The sequence below is a fragment of the Ascaphus truei genome, chromosome 5, assembly GCF_040206685.1.
Source record: "Ascaphus truei isolate aAscTru1 chromosome 5, aAscTru1.hap1, whole genome shotgun sequence".
In the NCBI taxonomy this organism is placed as follows: Eukaryota; Metazoa; Chordata; class Amphibia; order Anura; family Ascaphidae; genus Ascaphus; species Ascaphus truei.
In genome coordinates, this window is record NC_134487.1 from 241,314,030 (window position 1) to 241,318,723 (window position 4,694).

The window sequence follows — 4,694 nt, forward strand, 5'->3', positions numbered from 1 at the left end:
GGGATGACTGACTGGGTGGGGTGGGGGGATGACTGACTGGGTGGGGTGGGGGGATGACTGACTGGGTGGGGGGTACCTTTGGTGTCCTACACGTTCTCTCTCTCTCTCTCTCTCTCTCTTACACACACACACACACACACACACACACACACACACACACACACACACACACACACACACACACACACACACACACACACACACCACTCTCTCTCATACATACACACACACACATACACACACACACACACACACACACACACACCACTCTCTCTCATACATACACACACACACACACTCTCATACACACACACTCTGTGGAACCGGAGGGCAACGGGACAGGGGGGGGGAAATCCCTGCCCCGCGCGAGCAGCCACGGGGACAGGAGCGGAACCGGAGGGCAAGCGGGACGGGGGAGTGGGGTGGGGGGGAAATCCCCTGCCGTCATCTCCTGCCCCAGGAGCGGAGACTGAGGGGATGAGAAGGGAAGCGCGAGCAGGAGACAGGGACCGCGCACGCGAGGAGCAGCCATTACTTACCCCTGCAGAGAAGGGCTCCATTCCGCGTCACGACCGCGTCACGGCCAATCAGCCAGGAAGATATTTTTTTTTGTTATTTATTTATTTTTTTAAATTTGTGGGGGGGTGGGGAAGCGGAGACAGCCACGGGGACCGAGGGGAACACCCCTGCTGGCATCGGGAGCAGCCACTGGCACTGGGGGAAAGCGGGGACCGTAGGGCAACCGGGACGGGGGAACATCGCCCGCTGTCATCTCCTGCCCCGCGCGAGCAGCCACAGGGACAGGAGCAGAACCGGAGGGCAAGCGGGGCAGGGAGGGGGGGGGGGGGGAGATGGGGGGGAGAAATCCCCTGCTGTCATCTCTTGCCCGACAGGAGCGGAGACTGGAGGGGATGAGGAGGGAAGCGCGGGCAGGAGACGGAGACGGACCACGCGCGCGAGGAGAAGCCATTACCCCTTGCAGAGAAGGGCTCCATTCCGCGTCACGACCAATTGGCCAATCAGCCAGGAGGATATTTTTTTTGTTATTTTTTTTTTTAAATTTTTTTAAATTTGCGCAGAGCAGGGGGAAAAAGTAGCTGGCCACGGGCCAATTTCCGTTCGCGCCTGGCGAGTGGGCGACCGGGTTTGTCGAGCACTGTACATATATACATATATATATATACATATATATATATATATATATATATATATATATATATATATATATATATATATATATATATATATATAATGGTCGACAAATCACCAAAAAATCTACTCGCCGAACAAAAAAATCTACTCGCCACCTAGTACCACATGTATGCTGCTTGGGCCAATAGGAGCTCGCAACGATGTTAAATCCACTCGCCCGGGGCATGCAAATGTATAGGTTTGTCGAACACTGTATATATATATATATCCTGTCTAAGACATGCAAATGAACATACAGTAATATTTACAGTTGCTTTATGCTTTACTGTGGAGGATTTTTGTCACTTTTTTTTACCCACCATAACCTTAATAATAGTGGTGATTACCTAGTCTAGTCTCAAGCCTGCTTAGCCATTAAGTCCAACCTCACACTGATGATACCCATCAAGGTTGAAACATGTCTGTGAGTGGGTTTAATGGCTTTTGCATCTCATCCCAGCCTCTGTCTAAAAGCTGTGTTTAAAACAGTATGCATGGCTTGAGGATTTGCTTGTGTAATACGAGCTTGAGACAAAAGGTGGCACTGAGTGCTCATTTGCATGTCATTTCCCAGAATCCTTGCTGCAGTGGAAGGGCTGTATGCTGGGCGATAATGGGGAAAGACAGGGTTGCAGACCTGTCTAAGACATGCAAATGAACATACAGTAATATTTACAGTTGCTTTATGCTTTACTGTGGAGGGTTTTTGTCACTTTTTTTACCCACCATAACCTTAATAATAGTGGTGATTACCTAGTCTAGTCTCAAACCTGCTTAGCCATTAAGACCAACCTCACACTGATGATACCCATCAAGGTTGAAACATGTCTGTGAGTGGGTTTAATGGCTTTGCATCTCATCTCATCTCATCTCATCCCAGCCTCTGTCTAAAAGCTGTGTTTAAAATAGCATGCTTTGGCTTGAGGATTTGCTTGTGTAATACGAGCTTGAGACAAAAGGTGGCACTGAGTGCTCATTTGCATGTCATTTCCAGAATCCCTTGCTGCAGTGGAAGGGCTGTATGCTGGGCGATAATGTGGAAAGACAGGGTTGCAGACCTGTCTAAGACAAGCAATGAACATACAGTAATATTTACAGTTGCTATATATATATATATATATATATATATATACAGTGCTTGACAAATCACCCAAAAATCTACTCGCCGAACCAAAAAATCTACTCGCCACCTAGTCCCGCCTCTAGTCCCGCCCCCAACCCCGCCTCTAATCCCGCCCCCAGCCCCGCATTTAAAAAAACCCATAAATGAAATAAATTTAATAAATTTCTAGTAAGAACATTCGTTTTTGACATAAGTTTATTTATTGTATTACATTATACTACAATTAGTCCTTGTTTTGTGTGTGTGTATGTGTGTGTATAAATGTCGAATCTAGAAAAAAAAGCCAGATGTGAATGACTAGTTTCCTGCACCCCTTAACTAGTGCCTGGATGCCCCCGCTTCAGAATGTTTAAAGCAGCAATCCCACCTGGGATCTTACCTGATCCGCAGACCCTCAATGTCCAGGTACCTCATTCCCACAATGTTATACATTGGAGGGGATGTGTTCCCTACCTGTCTTCTGGGTTACGGGGGATTCCAATGTCTTCTGTGTGAAGCTTGAGTCAGATCTGGAAGAAAGCAGTATAGGTTATTTCTGTGTAGTATAGGGCAGTTAAGATATACAGGGTAAATAAAATATCCAGATCCAGATTTGAGGACAGAGAGAGGGTGAGACAGAGAGAGGGTGAGACAGAGAGAGGGTGAGACAGAGAGAGGGTGAGACAGAGAGAGGGTGAGACAGAGAGAGAGAGAGAGGGTGAGAGAGAGACGGAGAGAGGGTGAGAGAGAGACGGAGAGAGGGTGAGAGAGAGACGGAGAGAGGGTGAGAGAGAGACGGAGAGAGGGTGAGAGAGAGACGAGAGAGGGTGAGAGAGAGACGGAGAGAGGGTGAGAGAGGACGGAGAGAGGGTGAGAGAGAGACCGAGAGAGGGTGAGAGAGAGACGGAGAGAGGGTGAGAGAGAGGGTGAGAGGGAGAGAGAGAGGGAGAGAGAGAGAGGATGAGAGACGGAGAGAGGGTGACTGTGGGGGGATGGGGTGACTGGGTGGGGTGATGGGAGACTGGGTGGGGTGATGGGTGACTGGGTGGGGTGATGGGGTGACTGGGTGGGGTGATGGGGTGACTGGGTGGGTGATTGGGTGGGGTGACTGGTGGGTGATTGGGTGAGGTGACTGGGTGGGTGATTGGGTGGGTATTACTGACTGACTGGGTGGGGATTACTGACTGTCTGACTGGGTGGGGTGACTGGGCAGGGGGTGGGATGACTGACTGGGTGGGGGGTGACTGACTGGGTGGGGGGGTATGACTGACTGACTGGGTGGGGGGGTATGACTGGGTGGGGGGGGTTATGACTGACTGGGTGGGGGGTTATGACTGACTGGGTGGGGGGTATGTTTGACTTGGTGGGGGGGGGGTATGATTGACTGGGTGGGGGGGGTATGACTGGGTGGGGGGTATGACTGACTAGGTGGGGGGGTTATGACTGACTGGGTGGGGGGTATGTTTGACTTGGTGGGGGGGGTATGATTGACTGGGTGGGGGGTATGACTGGGTGGGGTTATGACTGACTGGGTGGGGGGGGTTATGACTGACTGGGTGGGGGGGTATGACTGACTGGGTGGGGGGTATGACTGACTGGGTGGGGGGTATGACTGACTGAGGGGGTATGACTGACTGGGTGGGGGGGGTATGACTTACTGGGGTGGGGGGTATGACTGACTGGGGGGTATGACTGACTGGGTGGGGGGGTATGTTTGACTTGGTGGGGGGGGGTATGATTGACTGGGTGGGCGGGGTATGACTGACTGGGTGGGGGTATGACTGACTGGGTGGGGGGGTTATGACTGACTGGGTGGGGTATGACTGACTGGGTGGGGGGGTATGACTGACTGGGTGGGGGGTATGACTGACTGAGGGGGTATGACTGACTGGGTGGGGGGGTATGACTTACTGGGTGGGGGGTATGACTGACTGGGTGGGGGGGAGTATGACTGACTGGGTGGGGGGGAGTATGACTGACTGGGTGGGGTGGGGGGATGACTGACTGGGTGGGATGGGGGGATGACTGGGTGGATGGGGGGATGACTGACTGGGTGGGGTGGGGGGATGACTGACTGGGTGGGGTGGGGGGATGACTGGGTGGGGGGATGACTGACTGGTGGGGTGGGGGGATGACTGGGTGGGGTGGGGGGATGACTGACTGGGTGGGGGGATGACTGACTGGGTGGGGTGGGGGTACCTTTGGTGTCCTACACGTTCTCTCTCACACACACACACACACACACACACACACACACACACACACACACACACACACACACACACACACACACACACACACACACACACACACACACACACACACACACACACACACACACACACACACACACACACACACACACTCTCTCTCTCTCTCATACACACACACTCTGTGGAAC